Raw genomic sequence first — 22,234 nt, forward strand, 5'->3', positions numbered from 1 at the left:
CACAAGAGCCGTGGTCATCACTGCCATCTCTGCCCTGTGATGAGGGGGACAGAGCAGGTTGCAGGGAGCAGCCTTGGTGACTGAGAGGAAGGAGGAGGAAGCCCGTCCCAGCCCCGAATTCTGGAGGCCTGGCTGTTCCCCTAGCCTGTGGGTTCTGAGATGCATCTGAATCTGTACAAATTCATCCTCTGTGCTTAAGTTCACGTGAGTGGGTTTCTAATTATAGTCAGACAGCCTTGACTAAACAAGACAGACAAGAAACAATCCTTGGGTTGAATTCTGCAAGTGTCATGTCAGCACACCGTATCAGCTTGCCCTGCAAATGTCTAGAATGTGACCGGTCTCATCACCTTCGCTGCCCATGGCTCCGCTATATTGCTGGAATTCTTGGGCTAGCCTCTCACTGGTCTCACTTCCCCTCTTGCCTGCTGTGGACTACTCTTCACCTAGGAACTAGGTTATCGGAGGTTCTTTCCCTCCGTTCTTATGTTTTCCCATCTCTTTCTGAACAGACTGTTCCTAAAGCCTCTAGGACAAAGCTAAGCCAGCCCTTGTGTACCCAGGGCAAAACTTCTGTGGTCTGGAATAAGGTGTTGGAGCCTGAGCAGGGTGAGGAGGGCGTCTATGTTGAAAAACATCCCAGCATGGGGACAAGAAGCCAGCCCAGGAGGAGGGATAGAGTCAGGGCTTAGGAAGGGTGAGGAGGGGGTCCGGGTGATACAGGGGAGCACCATCATGTGGGCAGCAGAATCTGGGTGGAGAAGAGGGGGTTCAGGGAGAGGAGAGGCCTGCAAGTCTGATCTTCTGTTAGTGTCTGAATAGAACGAGAAAGGCGTCTTCGCACACAGGAGCCTGGCATGCAGATGGAGGAATGACCCTGTGTGGGTGGGCTTGTCGCAGTACAGAAAATCAAGAGTGTTCACACAACGGGGTGGGTGGATAAAGGCAGAAGGTGAAAAGGTGTCCAGGGGTGTCCAGGAAGGGTGATGCGGGCTTATTTCATCATGCTAGTAAATAGAGTAGGACTTGATGGGCGCCACATTTCTCAACGTCAGAGAAGGGAGTTGGACTTTTGGAGAAGGATTAAATTTCAGTGAACCCTCTGGTGTGGGGTTGGGATTGCAGGCTCCTGTGGGAACTCCTGGCTTTAAGTAGATGGATGGGCAGTGACACTCAGATAGATGGCATGTCCACCAGCTCTGGGGCACCCATTGAGATCTGTGTTTAAAGTGCCACAGGGAACACCCACGTCCTGTTGCAGAGTGCCAACATAGCTTCCTGCTGGCACACGCCTTGGAAGCAGCAGGTGATGGCTCAGGTGCTTGGCTCCGCTCCGGGAGACTTGGATTGGGTTCTGGGCTCCTGGTTTTGGCCTAGCCCAGTTCTAGTTGTTGCATTCATTTGGGGGATCAGTCCATGGATGGAGCATCTCTCTCTCTCCCTCTCTCCTTCTCTCTCTCTCTCCCTCTCCCTCCTCCTCCCCCTCCCTCTCTCCCTTTCTCCCTCTCTCCCTCTCTCCCTCTCTCCCTTCTCCCTCTTCTCTCCTCCCTCTCTCTCTGTCTTTCAAGTAAAGTGGAAAAAAATGCACCAGTTCTAAGCTCTGAGGGCCTAGGAAGAGTGCTACTTCACGAGCAGTGAGTATATCTAACGCCCTGACCTTGGCTTCCAGACACCGTTGTTCTGGTTGCAGGAACGAGGGCTCCCTGAAGACATGGCTGACTCCCCTGTTAGGGCATAGAAAGTACCAGGAGAGCATTTCCATGGCATGTAAAAAGAACAAGCAATGTCGTGTCGTGATGTATCCCTAAAAGTTCAACTAGGAAAGTGGAATCACTGGGAGTGTGTGTGTGTGTGTGTGTGTGTGAGAGAGAGAGAGAGAGAGAGAGAGAGAGGGAAAGGTTTGATTTTCCACTCTTGGGGAACTGGTTCACCAGTCTTGGTGAGTCTGTTGCTTCTTGTTGATGCTGGAGCTTCAGGCACACTGGGCAGGCAGGCAGAGAAGAGGCATTTGAAGTGAGGGGCTGGAGAACCAGCTGGAGTCCAGAGGATCCAAATCTATCTTGGATCATCTTGGATCCATCCATACGATCCAAATCATCTCCAGCTTGTTGGGATGAGTACCCAGCCAGAACCACTGATGCCCTTATCAAGAAGCCAAAAACACACCTGGCATAAGAGGTGGAACGGCTGCAGGCCAGCCAGAGAAGCAGCCACGCATGAGATCCAGGTTGTAGCAAAAAATTTCTCTTGGCTTGTCCTAACCAGCTCCACGCGGGGAAGGGCAATCGGGGAGAAATCAGCCTTTCCACACTAATGGGTTACAAAGTGTTGCCTGCCGATGCATAAAGACTGCCAAGACATATTGATGTGGACAAATTCAGGTATCAGGGCATGAGGGACAATATGTATTTAAAATGCTTCCACAAAAAATGTTTTCTGGGGCTGGCATTTGGTGCCACAGTCAAGACACTGCTTAGGGCAGCTGCATCCAGTTTCAGAGTGCCTGGGTTCGGTCTTCCTCCACTTCTGATTCCAGCTTCCTGCTAGTGCACAGCTTGGGGGCAGCAGGTGATGGCTCATGTACTTGGGTCCCTTCCACCTACATAGGAATTGAGTTCTGGGCTTCTGGCTTTAGCTTGGTTCAGCCCTAGTTGTTGCAGGCATTTGGGGAGTAAACTAGTGGATAGAAGGTGTGCTCGCTCGCTCGCTCTCTCGCTCTCTCTGCATTTTAAATACATACAGTTGACAGTGCTTTCCATGTAAGCATGTATGTGCATACAGTCAGATAACCACTGACCATGGTCACCTCTGGAAAGGAATTGGAACTGAGGTACCAGGGGACTCTGAATTTATCTGGATTCAAGAATAATTGAAAGCAAATGTAAAAAACAAAAAGAAAATTCTCTTCTGTGTTATTTTCTTCTCAAATTGGGAGTGCTTTTCTCTGAGGGTCCCCAATTTTGATCCTTTCAAATTAATCAAAGAAGTAGTATTGCAGGATGCCACAAGGTGTGTATGGTTGGCCAAGGGGTCATTCTGCTGTCCCTGTAGTCTGTTAAATACACATGATCCCCAACATAAGATAGTTCAACCCAAGTTTATTTTACTTTGCCATGGTGTGAATATGATGTGCATTTGATAGAAACCACACATGAGATTTTGAACTTTGTTCCCAGGCTAGCAACATGCAGTCTGATGCACATTCTGGCACGATGCGATGTCTGAGGCGTGGGTGAATCTCCAGGCCTCTGCCAGCAGTCAGCTGGTGTTGTGGGGAGCGAGGGGCCACCCCCCGCCTAACGTACCCTGGGCAGAAGCCAGCAGCAGGGAAGAAGTGCAGAGTGCCAGCGACACTGCAGGGAGTTGGGGAGCAGGTTCCCCCTTGTTTTCTCAGTAGCAAAATTAATTCCTTCCGATTCGTTCTCCCAGGAGCTATGCTAGAGTCATGGGTTCCACGGGGGCATAGCTGGGAGCCCTCTGTGTTTGGATGGCACTTGGGCTCAGCACCAGCCATGCCTCCTTTTCAAGAGGCAGAACACATAGAGTAAGCACACAGAGGCTTCCTAAAGGTGAGGCTCCAGGCTCAGAGCACAGCCTCCCCCGGGGACTACCTGTGTCCGTCTGCTTCTTCCCCCGGAGCTGCTGGCTCTCCTGTATTGAATGTTTTGGGTGCTTTCCCAACTGAGAGAATCTCCCCCTTCTCTCCTGTGTTGAAATCCCAACCCCAAGTCACATCTTCCTGGTGGAAGTTTCTCGTCAGCTGGAATGGGTTTGATTTCTCCTTCATCACTCCGCTCAGCCTTTAGGGCAGCTACAGGAGGGTGGCAGGGGCCTTCCTTCCGGCTGTGGCTCCCTGCCCAAGGCCAAGTCCCCCTTAGGGCCGCCCTCATCTGGTGCTGTCCAGGGCAACCCTGGGGTCACATTAACTCCAGGCTCTCTCCCAGGTTGGCTGTGTGCACGGGACGGTAGCTCCACTTCCCCCTCTGCCTGGCTCTGTTCCTGTGCATCCTTCCTTCTGCTGGTGTGGATCTCTATGAAACATCTGGACCCCAGGCTCCACCTGCAGGTCTGGAGTCTGTGACAGTCCCCACAGGGGCTAATCCAAGTCAGCAGTAGGCCTGTTGGGCTTTCGGCCGGATCACTCATCCCAGGGCTGATGGTGTGGGAGGCAGGGAGCACCTGCGACAAGATGGTGGCCCAGCTGTCAGTCACCCTGGCGTGGAGTGGGTAAGTCTGGCATTCACGGTAGCTACATGGGTAAGGCTCTGGGCTGCATGGCAGAGTGACAGCTGAAGGCCCAGAGCAGGCAGCTGAATACAGGCGAGGAGCCTGAGGGCCTCTGCTGCCTGTGGTGAGGCTCTAATCTGCTTCAGTAGAGGGCAGGGACCCAAGCCAGGATCTGCTAGTGTGAGTGGCTGAGCTTCAAACGAGTGACAGGTCTGACCAGGCAGTTCTGTTAAGCCAAGGCCAAGCCCCTTGTGGGGAAAACCTGGGACCTTGACATATGGGACAGAGACATCTATGTGGATGCCCCAGGAGTCTGTGAACTCCCAGGCTGGGCTGTCCCACAATGCAAATCCCCTCCCCTGAAGGCAACAGGTGCCACTTAGGAGCTGGCCCTACTGCTTCCCTGGGCACAAAGCCACAAATTAATTCGAATCATAGGAACATGACGAGCCTGATACGGGAGGAGAGACCACCCCACGGGGGCTGCAGGACTTAGCCAGATAACACCTGTAGGTGCTGGGGGTGTGCATGGGCCTGGATCTGAAGGGTTGATCAGAGGAACAGAGCACAGCACTGGCTAGGGATTTGGAGGTGCAGGACCCTAGGAAATGGGGCTTTCTTACACTGGGTCGCTCCCAGGGGCATGGAAAAGGTTAGGAAGCCCATGCTGAACAAAACTGAGTGCAGCACCTGCCATGGGAGGTGGTGCAAGCAGGGATGAGAAGATGCAGGGAGTGTGTGTGTGGGAGCAGGTGCATGCTAGATCCAGCAGAACATCTGTTGATGGTGCCTTCTCTACAGGAGCTTGGCGGGTAGGGGATATGCTGTGGGAGGCACTGCCGTCAGTAGTGGTTGAGCTGTGGCCCTGTTCTGTAGACCAGGGCTGAGTTAGCATGAAGGTGTTGCTACAGAAATTGGCTCCCACTGTGGGCGCTGCCCTCGAACAGAATTCACGCCATTCATGTGAGACCCTGGTGGTTTCTGGAGAGAGTCACAGGTCAGCAGCCCTGGCCCCTCCCTGCTCCCTGGCTCCATGTCCTCGCGGTGTGATCTCTGTCTCTTGTTGTCACCGCCATGGTGACAGCATCCTCTGTGAGGCCCTCGCCGGAGACTTGCAGCCCTGGAAGTGGGAGCTCCTGAACCTTCTTTCTTGTACCTTCTTTCTTGTACATGCCCAGCACCAGGCATTTCGTTAGAGAAACGGGAAGTGGATCATCTGGGGGATTTCAACTTCGGTAAATATCAGAGCATCTTCACATGGCATGAGTCGAGGCCACGCTGTCTGAGGGACAGCTGTCATGCGTGCTGACCGTCACTGACCGAAAATGGCCTGAGACTGCAGATGCAATCAGTAAGGGAACAAGTCTGCTCACAGCAGCACAGGAAATCCAGAAGAGATAAACAGGAGACCAAGGCCCAATAAAAGGATATAATCCCTTGCCCAGCATCCAGACCTAAGCCATATCTTATTTAAAAGAAAAAGTTTGTATTGATTTGAGAGAGAGAAATGGAGAGAGTGGGATAGGCAGCGGGGAGCCAGGAATGCAATCCAGGTCTTCCACAGGGGTGGCAGGAGCTTGAACGGTCACCACTGCCTCCCAGGGTCTGCCTTTAAGCCAGTGTTTAGACCTTAAAGTCACTGGCCGAAGGGCTGTCTAGGTTTCCTTATAAAACCAAGCATACAGTAGCCCTTTGCTTCCCCTGAACGGACCTGTGTCCATTTGTCGAGGTCATTCTGTCCTGGGAATTGGGAGCACCTAGGTGTTCAAGAACTGTTGGACACCAAGTCTGAGTGGACATGGAGCCGTGGACCTAAAGTATCGTCCCAGCTCCCCTGCTGGGTGAGGGCATCCAGATCCAGGTGATTAATGGAGTCAGAGCTGTGATTCAACCCACAGTCCATCTGCTGGGCATCAGACCCAACCAACAGCCATTTTTCCCCATCCTTGTTCTGCTCGTTGCCCTCTTAATTTTTTGGGAATAAGACCAGTGTCCCTGAATGTCCCTAGTGTGTGGTGTGATGCTTGGTGTGCGACATGGGATGCGGATGTAGCAGACACCGATTGGACTGAAGCTTTTCCTGGCTCTGCCCCACTGGTTGGTAGCCAGGCCTCCTCTGGATGCTTTGAGCTTCTCACATTTATCCTGTGCATTTAGAGTTATCTATACTGGGAGGGGGAGGGGGAGGGGCCTTCCATTCTCCGGTTCACTCCCCAAATGGCCACAACAACCAGAGCTGCACCAATCTGAAGCCAGGATCCAGGAGCTTCTGCCGGGTTTCCCACATGGGTGCAGGGGCCCAAGGACTTGGGCCATCTGCTGCTATTTTTCCCAGGCCACAGCAGAGAGCTGGATTGGAAGTGGAGCAGGCGGATCCTGGGATGCTGGCACTGCAGGTGGTGGCGGCTTTACCCACTCTGCCGCAGCACCGGCCCCTAGAGTTATTGAATCTCACATCCCATCTGTGGTTGCCATGGCAGGGCCAGATCAAACAACTTTGAGAGTCTTCTATGACCAGAGGCTGGACATTCCCAACCCAGCCTTAAACACCCAACTTTTTTTTTTTTTTTTTTACTTTTTTAAGATTTATTTATTTGAAAGAGTTACACAGAGAGAGAGGAAGTGGCAGAGAGAGAGGTTTTCCATCTGCTGGTTCCATCCCAATTGGCTGCATCGGCTGGAGCTGTGCTAATCCGAAGCCAGGAGCCAGGAGCCTCCTCCAGGTCCCCCATGCAGGTGCAGGGGCCCAAGGCCTTGGACCATCTTCTACTGCTTTCCCAGGCCACAGCAGAGAGCTGGATTGGAAGTGGAACAGCCAAGACTCGAACTGGCGCCAATATTGGGTGCCGGCACAGTGCTGGCCTGCCATCTGTATAGTGTTGTCACTTTGAGGGTGTAATATAAGTAGAATCACATGGCATATCTTCTTTTGATATTACCTTTTTGAACTCAGCATAATGCCCTAGTTGTGGCATCTGCTCCTTTTTATTGCCTAGTGGTCAGCCACCGCGTGAGGGTTACCTGCTGGAGGACGCTGGGGTTGTTGCCACTCTCTGGCTTTTACCGATAAGGCTGGTGTGAACATGCGTGTACGGATTTTCACGTGAATGTGTTTTCATTTCTACAGGATAAACGCCCAGGAGTGCACTTGCTGGCTCTATGAGTACGGTAAGTGTGCTTGATTTTCTGGAAACTGCTAAGCTGTGTCCTGGAGTGTGTGTACCGATTCGTGGTCCTGAAAGCAGCACTTCCCCTACATCCTCTCCAGCACTTGGTGTCGTTGTAATTCGTGTTTTATCCTGATTGCGGTGCATCATTGTCCTGTGAGTTGCATTTCCCAGCTTGCTAATGATGGCAAACATCTTCCTTGTGCCTGTCTTCCATTTGCATATTCTCTTTGCTGAAACGTCTGTTGAAACTTGCTGTCCATTTTTGGATTGGATTGTTAAAGCTTTTAATTTTGAATTTAAAAAAGTTTTTAAAATATTTTTGGATACAAGGCCTTTGTCAGAAGTGTGATTTGCAAATGCAGCTTGTCCATCTTCTTAACGGGGTCTTCCACAGAACTGAAGTCTTAAATGTTGGTGAAGTTCAGTTTTTCGATCGTTTTCTTTTATGGATTGTGATTTATCAGTTTTCTCTTTGGGATTGTGATTTTGGTGTCATGTCCAAGAACCTGTCACCCTGCCCTCATCCGTGGAGATTTTCTCCCATGTTTTCTTCTGGGAGTAAGATATTTTACACTTAGGTCTGTGATTTATTTTGAGCTCACTTTTTGTGTAAGGAATGAAGTTCAGCTTGAGGTCCATTATTTTTGCCTATGATTGCCTTAAAGCAGGAGTGGGTAAACTTTTTTCCGCCAAGGGCCATTCGGATTTTTTTTTTTTTTTTTTTTTTGACAGGCAGAGTTAGACAGTGAGAGACAGAGAGAAAGGTCTTCCTTTTTCTATTGGTTCACCCCCCAATGGCCACTGCGGCCAGCGCACTGCGGCCGGCCTACCGTGCTGATCTGAAGCCAGGAGCCAGATGCTTCTCCTGGTCTCCCGTGGGGTGCAGGACCCAAGGACCTGGGCCATCCTCCATTGCACTCCCGGGCCACAGCAGAGAGCTGGGCTGGAAGAGGAGCAACCAGGACAGAATCTGGTGCCCCGACTGGGACTAGAACCCAGGGTGCCAGCGCCACAGGTGGAGGATTAGCCTATTGAGCCACGGCGCCCGCCCATTCGGATATTTATAACATCATTTGTGGGCCCTACAAAATTATCAACTTAAAAATTAGTTTGCTGTACAGTTATTGAATCTCTAGTTTCACCTGCGGTTACTTTGGCAGGCCAGATCAAGCGACTCTGAGGGCCTTCTATGGTCCACAGGCTGGACATGCCCAGCCCAGCTCTGCCTTAAACAGTTATCCCAAGACCATTTGTTGAATGCCCTTGTTCATTGGCTATGTTTTTCCACACACCCATCTTTTCACTCCCCAAATAGACTTGAAGTAGGGACCCCATCATGTGCCTCTTGGCATCTCCCTCTGGACTGAGCATTTCTTCATTCCTTACACAAATATCAACTAGATACGCATCACGTGCCAGGAATTATGCCAGGCCAATAGAATGCACTTACTCTTATGGAACTTGTATCATAGAGGAGGAGAATGACAGTAAGCAAATAAAATCTCTAGTTAATACTGTGATGAAGTCTGTGAAGGAAATGAAACCTTCTGAAATGAAGAATAATGGGCAGCTACACTTAGAAAATGGTGGGGTATAAGCTAAGGTCTTATGACCTCTGATGCCATGAAGGTGATAAAGGAGGCGGGCTGGGGAGAAGCCCAACTTCTGATTGGTTCAGCGATCTGTCTGTCTCTACACCCTTCAAATCTCAGGGCTGAAAAAGGTATGTGGCTGAAAAGGGGGCGTGGAAATATTATCCAACATCATTGATGTGGATGCAGCTGGACTCCATCTCTGAACACACACCTCCATGCCATCATGTTCTGTGCAAAAGTTTCAGAAAATGATGCGGTCTCCTCCTTCCCTGTCCCACCCTTTAGCCACCAGAGTCCCAAGCCCTTGATGTTGTCCCCTTCGTCAGAACTCAGTGTTGGGCAGTGCAGAGGCTGCAGCTGTTTCAGAAGGTGGACAGTTCTCGTTGTGTCCCTTGGCTATCAACCCTTGAGCTATCTCGTGGACTGCCCCTTCCTGCACTCCCCTCTCCAATCTCCCTGGGTGCAGGGCAGCAGTGCCTGGCCAGTAGAGCTGGATGGGGAAACCTGGGAGTCCATGCCTGCTGGCGGATAGAAGCAGATGTGCACTGCTGCTCCCCACAGGACAGGCTTGGCCCCGGTGGAGGCAGCAGGAGCCCAGCCTAGGAGGAGGATGCAGGGGCATCCCCAGCCTCCATCTCCTGTATGATTGGTTGTTATGGCCCAGTGTGGTTTTGGGGTTCCTCTTAGATTTTGAAGGTTCATGAAGCCAGCTGCCCACCTGCCGCATGGGGGAGGCCCTGTGGGACCAGTACCTTGCTGGGAGCTGGGCAGACTGAGAGGTCCCTACTTAGCTGGCCTGTGAGCTTCCTGGTCTGTTGAGGTGGATTTGTTCTGACAGGAGGAGCATGGTTGGGGCAAGAGGCGTGGAGTCACCACACAGACCCCAGGAGTCAAGTGAAAGCAGGCCAGAGGGGAGCAGCCCACAGACTTGTTTATTTCAGTTGATACAGCAGCCTATATAGCCAAGGCAGCCAATCCGGTCAAGGGGCAGTCTATGCCCTAACCAACCATAGCCTGTTGCCAAGCAGTTTCCGAAGCCATCCAATCACAGCCTGTTGCCAGGCAGGCTCTGTTGCCATGTGGTTTCCGAAGCCATCCAGTCACAGCCTGTTGCCAGGCAGTTTCTGTTGCCAGCGGCCATCTTGGCATGACCTTCTCATTCCACCACACTGGTTGGCTACCTGGAGTGCTCCCCCAGGCCAGGGAAATACTCCCAAGCTTCACCTTAGGGCCTGCTGGTGAGTGCAAAGTGTTGAAGACTTTCAAAGGGCTCTGCAGAGAGTTCACCTCCTCCGGGTCTCCTCTTGGCCGTACCCTTCCTGCAGCTGTGCACTGTGGTCCCCGGATCTCCAGAGCCTTCACCCAGAGGGCCGAGCCCATTCTTAACATGGCATCCTCAGCCTGGTGTGTTTTGGGAAGTGTAGGATTCTGGGGAATAAGGACCCAGCAGGTCCTTTCTCACTGTGAACGTTGTCAACAGACAGGGTGGTTGTCCATGACATGCAGGGGCAAGACATCTGTGCTGGAGGACATGGCAGGGCCTCCGCTGCTGGTGTGGAGAGTGCAGTCTACACATCGTGGCCCTGGCACTGCGAGAACGTGGCCTGCCAGCTCTGGGGCCAGGGTGCCTGGTACACAGAAAGCACTCATTAATGGTAGTCATTACAAAACTTACTCGTTTTTATTCTGTTCCTCAAGACTAGTCAGAGGCAGTGATTTGTAGAAAATTAACTTAATTAGCTGGTTAAGATTTCAGTAATGGGGTAGGTATTGTGGTGCGATGGGTTATGCCACTTCCTGGGACAGCCTGCAACTCAGAGTGCCTGGGATTGAGTCTTGCCTTCTTTTCTCATCCAACTTCCTGCTAATATGCCTTAGAGGCAGTAGGTGATGGTCCAAGTACTTGGGTCTCTGCCAACCACATGGGAGACCTGGATGGAGTTCTGTCTCCTGGCCTTGGCCAGACCCAGCTCCAGCTGTTGTAGGCATTTGGGAGTAAACCAGTGTATGGAAGATCTCTGTCTCTCTTTTTCCCCTGTCACTCTGCCTTTCATATAAATAAGAAAATTTGTCTTAAGAAAAAACAGTAATAATAACAGCAGATCCTTATATCACACTTGCTGTGTGCCAAATGCTGTATTTTTTTTAAGGTTTATTTATTTATTTGATAGGCAGAGTTACAGAAAGGCAGAAGCAGAGAGAGAGGGTTCTTCCATCCACTGATTCACTCCCCAGATGGCCACAACAGCCAGAGCTGTGCCGATCTGGAGCCAGGAGCCAGGAGCTTCTTCTGGGTCTCCCACGTGGGTGCAGGGGCCAAGCACTTGGGCCATCTTCTGTTTTCCCAGACCATAGCAGAGAGCTGGATCAGAAGTGGAGTAGCTGGGACTCAAACCGGCTTTACTCGCTATGCCACAGCACCAGCCCCACCAGACCCTGTTCTAAGCACTTAGTACATTTTATTTGTTTAATCTTCCTAATAACTCTATGATAGATAGTTTTATTACACAAATAACAAATGAGGAAAATGAGCACAAATAGGTCAAGGATTCAAATCCTGAGAGTCTGGCTCCAAAATCCACAGCCTTAATCTTGAACCTGTGATTTGCTTCTCCCAGACAGCACAGGGCAGTGGGAGAAACTGTGTGATGTGCAGCCAGACAGGTTGGGTGCCAGTGCCTCTCCTGTACTGCAGGTGGCCACCATCCCCAGCTAGTCCCGGCGGGCTGTGGCAGCGCACTTCAGGCCAAGCATTTAACAATTTGCAAGGCAGTTCTCACACACTTGGAGTTAATCCAATCCTCCCAGCCATCAGGGAGAGCAGACGGAAGAGAAGAGTTCTTAGGTGTCTCTTACTGAGGCTGAGAAAGGTGCAGCAGCCTGCCCCAGGTCCCCCAGCTGGCACGGAATAGCGGGTCTTCAGCTCTGGATGGAAATGCCTTCCTCCACGCTGTCCTGCCTTTCGCCAGTGCTGAGGATGAGTTCCTGTACTTGAAAATCGTAGCATCCTGATCCAGTCTTAGAAGTCCCTCAACGCCGTACAGTTTATGTTTGAACCCAGACACCTCCAGGGATGCGAAGCCCACTGCCTTTGAGAAGCAACTGGTTGGTGGATCGTGATGGTGTCAGAGAGGTGGGTGGGCTGGGGCGTGGCTGGCCCTGGAGCTGTCTGCCCCACAGTGAGGCTGGGGATGGTGGTCGGGATTGGAACTGGGCTCAGGCTCAGGCCTCTCTTCCCTGCCCTGCCCTGGAGCCCTCGCCGACCTTCCTCTCTAAAACCGCAGCCCCTCCCTCGGAAGGGAGCCCTCTCTGCACAGACTGGTTAGGGTTTATTAGCCCTTAAAATTCCTTCGCGATGAGCTGGTATTTATTTCCTTGCAAAGCTTATGTAACCGTAAGAGGATCCTGGGGCTGCCAGAGCTGTCTGTGGTTTGGATGGGACTTGCAGCGGTTTCTTCTGGGAGCTAAATATTGTAATGAGTGATCTCATGTTATCATTTACTTTGGAACCAAGTTGTGCCAGTCCCAGTGGTACCTGGAGCTACCTTCCAGGCCCCTGCTGCTTGGACTGAGGACAGTACCAACAGGTAGAGTGAAGGGGGCAGGGAGAATGAAATGAAGTGTCTTCACGGGACCTGGCCACTCTGCTTCCTTGGCCAACCTCAGCTGCATGTCTGTAGCCAGGGTTGAGCGCTGGGTGGCCATTGTGATTGGGCTTCAGGCTTTCCAGTCATTGTCATTTCCAATCCAAACCTCTGCAAGGATGTGGATTGAGGACTTGGAGCAGTGGCGGGTTGGGGTAGGGCTGGAGTGCTGGGCAGTTACAGGGCACCGTACGGAACTGTCAGAGTGAGGGAGCCTTGCACTGGGGGCCTCCAGTTGTTTCAATAAGAGGTATCATTTTGGGGCACTTGCCACGTACCAGGCACCAAGGTACACACTTTGCCAGCGTTCCTGGGACAGGCTGTGGAAGGCAGTGGATCAGAGGGCAAGCTGCCGGGTACAGTGGCTGGGTCACATCCCAGCTGTAGCGCCACGGCCACGTGACACTGGGCAGTGATGGAAAGTGTCGGTCCTCGGTCCGCCTCTCTGAAGACAGGGGTGATAACAGCCCTCCCCATGGGGCTGTTGGGGAGATTAAAAGTGATAATGCAGACAGAGCTCGTGCACAGCATTTGGCACTGGTAGCGAGCTCAGAACATGTTAGCAGTCATTATCGTCATCTGATTTAATCCTCACAACAGCCTTGTGGGCTGGGAAACTCTTAAGCTCCGTTTTGCAGGTGAAGAAATGAGGCTTAGTGAGGTCATGTGCTCAAGGTCGTGTCGCTAATGAGCCGCAGGACTGGGATAGGAGGACTACTCTCCTGCTCCCCTCTTGGCCTGCAGCTGGGGCAGGCGGGATTTCCCGCACCAAGTCCTTACCAAGTCCTTCCTTGGGGAGCTGGGAAGCTACCACATGCAGGGCCGAGGGAGGCAGAGAGCTGGGTTCCCTGGAGGTCAGCCTTGGGGCTCTCGGAAGAGACAGAGGAGCCACCAGACTGTGAGCTCCATAGGGACCACGCTGATGTCAGTGGCCACCACGTGATAGCTCTGTGCTTGGCACACGGTGCCCATCGGCCTTGACTGAAGCCATTGGACTTGTGCTGATCCTTTGGGTGGTGTCGTTGGAGGGAGCAAAGCCTGGCTTCTCCTTTTGTTGGTTGTCATCAGTAATCTCTTTGACCTCGGTGACGTGAGGCAGGCGGCAGCCTGCTAGTAGTGAGATGCCCAGGACAGGTGAGGGGAAAGGAAGGGTTGGTGCTGAGGACAAACCTGGCCAGTGGTGGCTGCCACTCTGAGCCTTTGAGACCCTGGGGGGGGGGGGGGGGGCGGAACTTTCAAAGCCCTGGTCGAGTACCTTCAATTTAGAGACGGATATTTATAAAGCACTCCCGGGGCGCCTGCTGTATACTTAGCAGTGAACACAGCAAGCACAGCAGTGAGCACGGGAGACACGCTCCGTGCTCTTGTGAAAGTCATCAGGCTGCGATTACAGATTGCGATTTCAGAAATGAATGATTACAGACTGCCACCGTTGCTATGATTACAGACTGCCAGCACTGCTGAGCGAAGCACTGAGACCCCAGGGGGAGAGCCGCGTGGAAGTTTTGTTTCAACTTTTTTTTTTTTTTTTTTTTTTACTTCTTCAGCCTTCAGGCTGTCTCCCATCCAGACACTGACCAGGCCTGACCCTGCTTAGCTTCCCAGATCACTAGAGATGAGGTGTGTTGTTGGTAGTTTTGCCGCAGGTCAGAATTCCTGCCTTAGCGTAGTCAGGGCAGGCCTCCAGGGGAGGTGACATGGGAGCCCCTTGGGGGATGTTGTAGGGCCTTCAAGGGGACTCTGCTTTCTTCTCTGAAGGTGACTCCGGGAGAATTCGTCGCTGCCGAGGCCCAAGGCTGCTGCCACAGCCTAAGTGAAGCCATGTCGAGGAGTTTCTCAGACAGGGCTGGGACACAGGGCAGAGCTCCGTCCTACCCAGGAGGCTGGGAATAATTAGCAACGAGGAGGCTGATTAAAGAAAGAAGTGGACTGGCCCTAGCCAGTCAGGTCAGGGCCACCCTAAGGCAGCCGTGAGGCTGGTTTCCAAGAGATTTTCTGTGTTTATCCACTCGGTTCAGGAGCTCCCTAACATCCGTGAGTGTCCCCAGCAAGAGGAAGGCTCTGGGTTTTTGCTGTACCCCTTGACAAAGCACTTCCAGCCCCTGGTCCTCGCTCCTAAGCACCCTCGCCCACACCCAGTGGGTCCTGTCTGTTCCGCCTCCCAAGGATGTCTCGAATCTTCTGGCTCCACCCTTCCTCCCAGGGATACTCTGCTTGGCAGGCCACCTTCACACACTGCCAGGGCTGCTTTGAAAGACACTGACCTTTCACTGCATCCGTGTTGTGACTTGGAACCAAATCATAAAAGCTCCTTTCTATGGGGCTGGCGTAGTGGCACAGAAGGTTAAGCTGCCTGTGATGCCACATGCCATGTTGGAACAACAGTTCAAGTCCTGGCTGCTCTTCCTCTGATCCAGGTCCCTGCTAATGCACCTGGGACAGTGGTAGAGGATGGCCCAAATGCTTGGGCCCCTGCACCCACATGGAAGACTTGGACAGAATTCTTGGCTCCTGGTCATTTGGGGAGTGAATCAGTGGATGGAAGTGGTGTGTGTGTGTGTGTGTGTGTGTATGTCCCTCTCTGTTGCTCTGCTTTTCAAACAAGTAAATCTTGGGGGGAAAACCCTCATTTTCATGGTCCTAGTGGCAGCAGAGGCCCTGTACCACCTCTTCATCTGCACCCCATACCCTTGAACCCTCCTCTCCTTACCTTCCCCCAGGATTTGATCTGCTGGGGTCTGGTCTGAGCAGGTGCGATGAACCACAGTCTCCTCATCTGACCATAGGCGTGGGAACTCCTACCTTTGCAGTCCCATGATGTTTATTTAAACTTAATGCTGTTAAAACTTCTTTCTTAGGCTGCCCCATTAATGCACTTTATATTTCCTGCCTCCCAGGTCTGTCCCATTCAGTAAGCTGGTGAAACCCTGCACGTGAGGCACCATGGGCATTGTGATTGCCTCACCAACCAGGAAGCAGGAGCCACCAGCGACGCCGGCATTCCACGTGAGCTCTGGTTCAAGCCGTGGCTGTTCCACTTCCTGTCTGGCTCCCTGCTAATGTTCCTGGGAGAGCAGCGGAGGATTGCCTAAGTGCTTTGGCCCCTGCCACCCATGTGGGAGACCTAGATGGAGTTCCAGGTTCCTGGCTTCAGCCTGGCCCAGCTGTAGCTGTTGCAGCCATTTAGAGAGTGAACCAGGGGATAGAAGATCTCTCTCTCCCTCTCTCCCTGTAACTCTGCCTCATGAATAAATAAAATGAATCTTTGAAACAAACCAGAAAGCAATGTGTGAGTGCCTCTAGGGCGCACAGGAAAGCTCAACTGTGATGACAGCAGCACTGGACCTTCTCCCAGGGTGACCTGTGGAGGGCGCCGTGCAGGCACTCAGCGTCCAAGGGAGAGCTCTGCTCTGGGCTCAGCCCCAACCCCAGCTGCCTGCTCACTGGGGAGGACATGCTCAGGGACGCTGGCTGCCCTGTATCCCAGAGCTGGGTACTCTCACCCACTTTTCAAGGCTTCCGCCTCCCCACCCTTCTCTGTCTGCTGTCCTGGCCGCCCATCTCCGCTTCTCTGCCTTCCCTTCCCAGTTGGCCATCGGCCTGGGAGGAGGAGCCCCAGGCGGCCCCTGACCCAGTGTGGGCCAAGCAAAGGATTGGGCTGCAGGTGGGGTAGGGGTCACGGGACAGCTTAAGCTGCTGCAAACAGCTTGTCCAGGGCCCCAGGCCAAGGCCAGGGGCCGCAGTTCCTAAAAGGAGCCCAGTTCCTCCCCTAAATCCTTCCAGGTGGGAGCCAGAGGGAGAGGGGTCTTAAAGTCTTTACCTTCTGGCATTTGCATTCCTGGAATGAGGGAGGATGTGTCCCAGCAGTGCCACTGCGGGGAGGGGGAGCAGGAAGAGAAGGTTTCGCTCTGGGTTTGTGATTTTCAGGTTCTCCCAGCTGGTTGGAGGGGAGCCAGCTTCTGGGGGCTGGAGAGCGAGGAGCTGAGAACATAGAGTGGGGAAGGTTTTTTTTTTTCTTCCACTTTTCAGACGTCAAAAGGGCTGCATAGAACAGTTACACTCGAGGAGGCTCTGTCTGAATCCCAGCTCTGTTTGCCTCTGGGAAGTCACTTAGGTTCTCCGAGCCTCAGTTTGCTCATCTCGGTTAAAGAAGGCTTTCTTAATGCTTCCTTATCAAGCAAGGATCTTCTGTCTGCCTCTGTGTGGGGAACAAGGCCAACAGGAGAGGGCCCTCTTCTGCCCTGGAGCCTGGGATCTGCTAGCTGGGGTAGAAGCTACAGGGAGTTGGAACGATGGGGCAGACAGAAAGGGCCCCTCTGAAGAGGTGCAGTTTGACCCGAGGCCTGGGCGGTGAGGCATGGGTTCCACCTCGCGTGGAAGAGCAGTGCGTGCGGAGGCCCTGAGAGGCAGGCACAGCAAGTGGGAGGGGGCAGGAGGCAGGGGGCCTGGAAGGATCTTTGGACAGAGGCCATGTGAGGAGTTGGGAAGGCTTTGGAGAGAGTCGATTGGATTCATATTTGGTAAGATCACCTTGAACTTTCCGAGGCTCTCTTCCCCATCTGTTACAGTGGGCATAATAAAATGAGTGGTTTTTAAGTTCATGGGAAATGTTTTTTTTTCCCCCAAAGGTTCTCTAATCAACTTTCTAAAAATTTTTTTGTTTATTTTGTTTTCACTTTATTTGAAAGGCCAGGAGACAGATTTCCCAGTCACTGGCTCATTCCCCAAATGTTCACGGCAGCTAGAGCTGGGCCAGGCTGGAGCCTGGAGCCTGGAACTCAAGCTGGGTCTCCCATGTGGGTGCCAGGGCACAAGGACTTGAACCATCACTTGTAGCTTCCCAGGGTGCAGATTAGCAGGAAGCTGAATCCATAGTGGAGCTGGGACTCGAACCACGCACTCTGCCTATGGGATATGGAGATCTCAAGCGTTTTTTTTTGTGTGTGTGTGTGACAGGCAGTGTCAGACAGTCAGAGAGAGAGACAGTGAGAAATGTCTTCCTTCCATTGGTTCACCCCCCAAATGGCTGCTATGGCTGGCGCTCCGCGCCGATCCGAAGCCAGGAACCAGGCTTTTCCTCTTGGTCTCCCATGCAGGTGCAGGGCCCAAGGACTTGGGCCATCCTCTACTGCCTTCCCAGGCCACAGCAGAGAGCTGGACTGGAAGAGGAGCAACCAGGACTAGAACCTGAGGTGCCGGCGCCACAGGAGGAGATGAGCCTAGTGAGCCGCAGCGCTGGCCTTAAGCGATGTCTTAACTGCTGTCACACACCTGCTCCCGGAAACGCAGGTTTCTGAAGAAGCTAAGCGTGGGTTTCAAATATTGTTGCACTGACATAAGCTTATCTCTTAATTCTGTTTCAAAAAAGATTTATTTATTTATGTATTTATTTGAAGGGCAGTGTGACGGGGGCAGGCGAGGAGGGGTGTGGAGAGGAAAATCTTGGATCTGCTGACAGCCACTTGCGTGGTTTGTGGACCGTGTGCATCTCACAGGACCATTGAGAGGATTAAGAGACTTGGAAAGTGAAAGCCCCGAGCATGGCAGCTGTGACGTGCAGGCCTCCGCAGGAGAGCTGCCTGGGAGCGGGGCTGGCTCCTAAAGGGTTAAGCAAACCTGTCTTGGGAAGCGCAGTCCCATGCTGCTGATCTACTGGTCAGAGAGACCGTCAGGGCTGTTTATTTCTCAGAGATTGAGGACCCCTATTAAGCAATCACCCTGTTTATGTCACTGCTAATTGAAGTAAATTGCTCTCTGCAATCACATGGGGAAGTCCTCCCTTCCGATCACGAAGGGACTTGGGCTCCGGTTCCTGATTTCCAGTATTTAGTCTGACTTGAGACCTGCCCTTTAATGGATTGCATACGTTCTGCTGATTTCCTTAAATGAGCACTTGGCTTGCTGTTGGGTCAGCAGCGCGGTGCTGTGCTGTGGTGATTTGGAAACTGCCCTCTGGGATGGCAACCGTCGCCTCCGTCCTCCGCCCTGGCCTTCCCGCTGCGGGGCCTCTAAGCAGACGTCAGAGGTGGAAGCAAGCAGCAGGTGTGACTGCCGCCGACCCACGATGCTCTGGGTGTCCCTGCCTGGTGCATTAGGACCCCAACCCATAAATCAGGCTGGAGTCGGTCCTGGGCCATGGACACGGCCTCCACCCAGCAGTCATCTGTCTGCTGGACATCCAGTGTGTGAGGCACACAAGAGCAGGGGTGTGTGTGTGTGTGTGTGTGTGTGTATGCTCCTGCAGACGGGAAAGGGCAGCATGACGCGTCACGTGGAGAAAAAGCCTCCCCAGGGCTGGGGGCCTCCCAGCTGCTTCCTGCTGTGTGCACAGGTGTCGGGCGTTTGGTAGAGGACGTGAGTGGGACAGACCTGGCACCCAGTGCTGGGAGCTTGAGCTGGAAGGTGTGAGAAGGGAGCCTATGCAGAGAGCACTTGGTTCAGCCCAAGTGAGCTACTCCAGAGGTGGCTGCTGGTCTTGGTGTTCAATGGCAAGGGTGGGGAGGAAAGATTTGGGGCTGGACACAGCTATTAGGTTTCGTGCCCTTGGAAGTCTGTCTCTCAACTTTTTGTCAGGCGACAGAGAAAACAGGCAGAAAGCATTCCCTGTTGTTTGTGCCACTGTAAAGAAAATCATGGCTCTCAGGATTCAGTCTGAAGAGCATCTGTCTGGGGATTAGTTCTGTGTCCATGCAGAGGGCAACCTCTGAGGCCAGCTCCAAGGCCACCACTTCCATGATGTCCTGCCTGATGCACTCAGCCAGCTCTGCTTCTCGCAGTTGCCATGGCCCCGTGTGTCTCGGGGGCAGTGCAAAGCCCCTTCTGTCCTGTCGTTGGCCTGTGTGGAGTTTTCTTTTTCATACACACGGCGCCTGCCATGATTGAGAGCCTCGGGAGAAAGACTGAAGTCCTTGTGTTCCAAGGGCTAATGGTGGAGCCAGAGTTAGTCTGCCAGAAACTGGTGCCCAGGTAGGAGGTAATGTTTCCTGAGTACTTAACCTGAGCCCAGCACTGTGCCAGGGGCTTTATCGGCAGTGAGTCATCCACACCCCACTACCTCCATCCAACGTGTGGCGGGACTCAGACGGCTCAGGTTGCAGCAGGTCAAACTGAGGCTGAGCCACCTTGGCAGACAGTGCTGCTGTTTCTTAAAGAGTTAGACATAAATGCCCTGTGGAACCCAGCAATTCTACTCCTAGGTACACAGCAAAGAGAAATGAAAGCGTATGTTCGTGAGAAAACATGTTTGCAAATGTCCGTAGCACTATTTTAACTGTCTCAAACTGCGAAGCATTTGAATGCTCCTCAGCTGATGGATGGGTAATAAAGTGCAGGTTATCCACATGATGGAATATTATTCACCAATAAAAAAGGATGAGGTACTGATGCGTGCTAGAATATGGATAAAGCTGAAAACATGCTGCCACGTGAAAGAAGTCGGGCCCCCAACGCTGCCGAGTGCATGATTCTGCTGACGGCGGAGTCCAGGACAGGCAGGTCTGGGGGGATGGGGCATGGACCCGGGGTTCCAGAGGCTCCGTGGGAGTGGGGCTGAGCAGTAAACAGGCACCAGGGGTCTTCTGGGGGGAAAGACGCATGCTGCATGCAATTCTGTGGCACTTCTACAACTCAGGGGTGTTAGTGAGGGTTGTGGCATTGTACACACAAAGTGGGTGCATTTTATTATAAAATATGCATTATGCCTTAATAAAGGGGCTTAAAAAAAGAATTGAGGCCAAGCAAGACTGAGTAACTTGTCTGAAGCTACCTGCTGTTAAGTGGTGAGGCCAGAATTCCCAGGCAGCCTGAGTGCAGCACACGCATTTTTTTTAGGTTTATTTATTTTTATTTATTTGAAAAGCAGAACGAGAGAGAGGAAGGGAGAGATACCTTCCATCTGCTGGTTCACTCCCCAAATGGCTACAATGGCCCTGGCTGGGCCAGGCTGAACTTCCTGCAGACACCCCACGTGGGTGCAGGGGCCCAAGGACTGGGGCCCTGCTCTGTTGCTTTCCCAGGTGCATTAGCAGGAAGCTGACTGGGAAGCGAGCAGCCGGGACTTGAACCGGCGCCCATATGGGAATGTCAGCACAGCAGGTGGCCGCTTTACCCACTATGCCACAGCGCCGGCCCCTGCACAGTTTGTTAAGCAGCCTGCCATGCTGTGTCCCTGAGATATGTTTGCTTCCACCTAGAACAGGGACACGCACCTGGGCCTGGGCGGTGGCTGGCCTTCTCAGCACGTCTCTGGAAAAGGTAACACACGGGTTGCATCTTGAGGTCTTCGTACAAATCTTTCTCCACCAGGGAGCCTTCTAGGCTCACACCTTTGCTCCCTTCCTGTAAGCATCAGATCCCATTGAGTAGACAGAAGAGCTGTTGGTGGAACAAAGGGCAGGGCAGGCTGCTAGCCCTCTTCCCACCACGAGGGACACCTGGAGAGCGGCTCAGCTGGAGCTGGGGACGGGCCATGCCCTCAGCCGCTGGCCCGTGGCGTCCGCGCCGAGTCCCGCGGCAGAGGCCTTCTCTGTGCTCCTTCAGGCTGCCAGGAAGAGAAACGTTCTTCAGGCCACTCGGGAATTCCGGGGCGCTGCCTCTGTTAGCACAGTTGAATTAGGGCCAGGAAGGCAGAGCAGGACAAAGGCTTTAAAAAGCATCTTCCGAACCCTTCCGGTTCTGTCCTCACTGGCTGAGTGACAGCGGTGAACAAAGGAGCCGGGTGGCGGGAGTGTCCCCCACCCCCAGTGCAGCCAATACGGGGGTGCATTGTCTGCAGAGGAGGCGAAGTCAAGAACAAAACCGACAAAAAGGACTGCTCGCCATCCCCCAGCAATTCCAAACAATGTTGGCGACAAAATATTCCTCCCCGTGGGGCGCCTGGCCCTGGCCCCAGCGTGGGGGTGCTGTGTGGTCAGGGCCATCGGCTGGCCGGTTAACGGAGAATGCTGACAGCTGATGAAGCCAGCAAGGCCGGTGTTCCAATGCCAGGGCTCTCTGGGGGAGGCCTCCGGGCAGTGCCGCACCTCTGGCCTCCCCGTGTCGTCCTCCTTGCTGCCTGTCCACGCGCTGTAGCCTCCGTCCCAGCCACCAGCAGGGGCAGCCAAGCATCTGATTCCAAATTCCTGGGAGGCAGAAGCCAGTTGACCCAGCCTGCAGTAAGTGACCAATCCAAGGCAATGGCAAAGGAGGGTATCCAGAAAGCCGAGGCTTTTGGGGCTCATGGGGGTTGTGCACTGAAAAATCCCCTGCACTCGTCTGCGTGTAGTTTGAGAGGGGCTGGACCGTTCTTTGTTCAAGATCCCTAAGAATCTGTTTCTTTTTGTGCTTTTCATACATACTTTCTCACTTTACTACTGAGAGAGGATTTTTATTTCCTGCAGTGGGACCATCCTTGATAGCACATGAGTTGATGGGCACAGTGCACCACACAGGAATGGTGAATGAGTTCAGTGGGCGTTTGGCACAGCAGTTTAAGAGGCCCCTGGGATGCCAGCATCCCGTATTAGAGTGCCTGGTTTGAGTCCCAGCTCCTCTGCTTCCCACCTAGCTTCCTGCTAATGTGCGTCCTGGGAGGCAGTAGGTGATGGCTCAAGTACTTGGG

At 53.0% G+C, this 22,234-nt stretch overlaps 2 long non-coding RNA genes across 2 annotated transcripts in view; both read left to right on the forward strand.

The window, feature by feature from the left end:
* Positions 1 to 7,356: 7,356 nt before the first annotated feature.
* The window catches only part of LOC138850170 (uncharacterized), a 39,842-nt gene continuing 24,964 nt past the window's right edge, over positions 7,357 to 22,234 (forward strand). The window contains exon 1 of the long non-coding RNA XR_011389779.1: positions 7,357 to 7,395. This is a non-coding gene — a long non-coding RNA (uncharacterized lncRNA). The remainder of the gene's footprint in view (positions 7,396 to 22,234) is intronic.
* LOC138850169 (uncharacterized) lies at positions 9,187 to 15,911 on the forward strand. The gene is made up of 2 exons (XR_011389778.1): positions 9,187 to 10,230; positions 15,534 to 15,911. It is a non-coding gene; the product is annotated as an uncharacterized lncRNA (long non-coding RNA).

This window comes from Oryctolagus cuniculus, chromosome 6 (genome assembly GCF_964237555.1).
Source record: "Oryctolagus cuniculus chromosome 6, mOryCun1.1, whole genome shotgun sequence".
NCBI lineage: Eukaryota > Metazoa > Chordata > Mammalia > Lagomorpha > Leporidae > Oryctolagus > Oryctolagus cuniculus.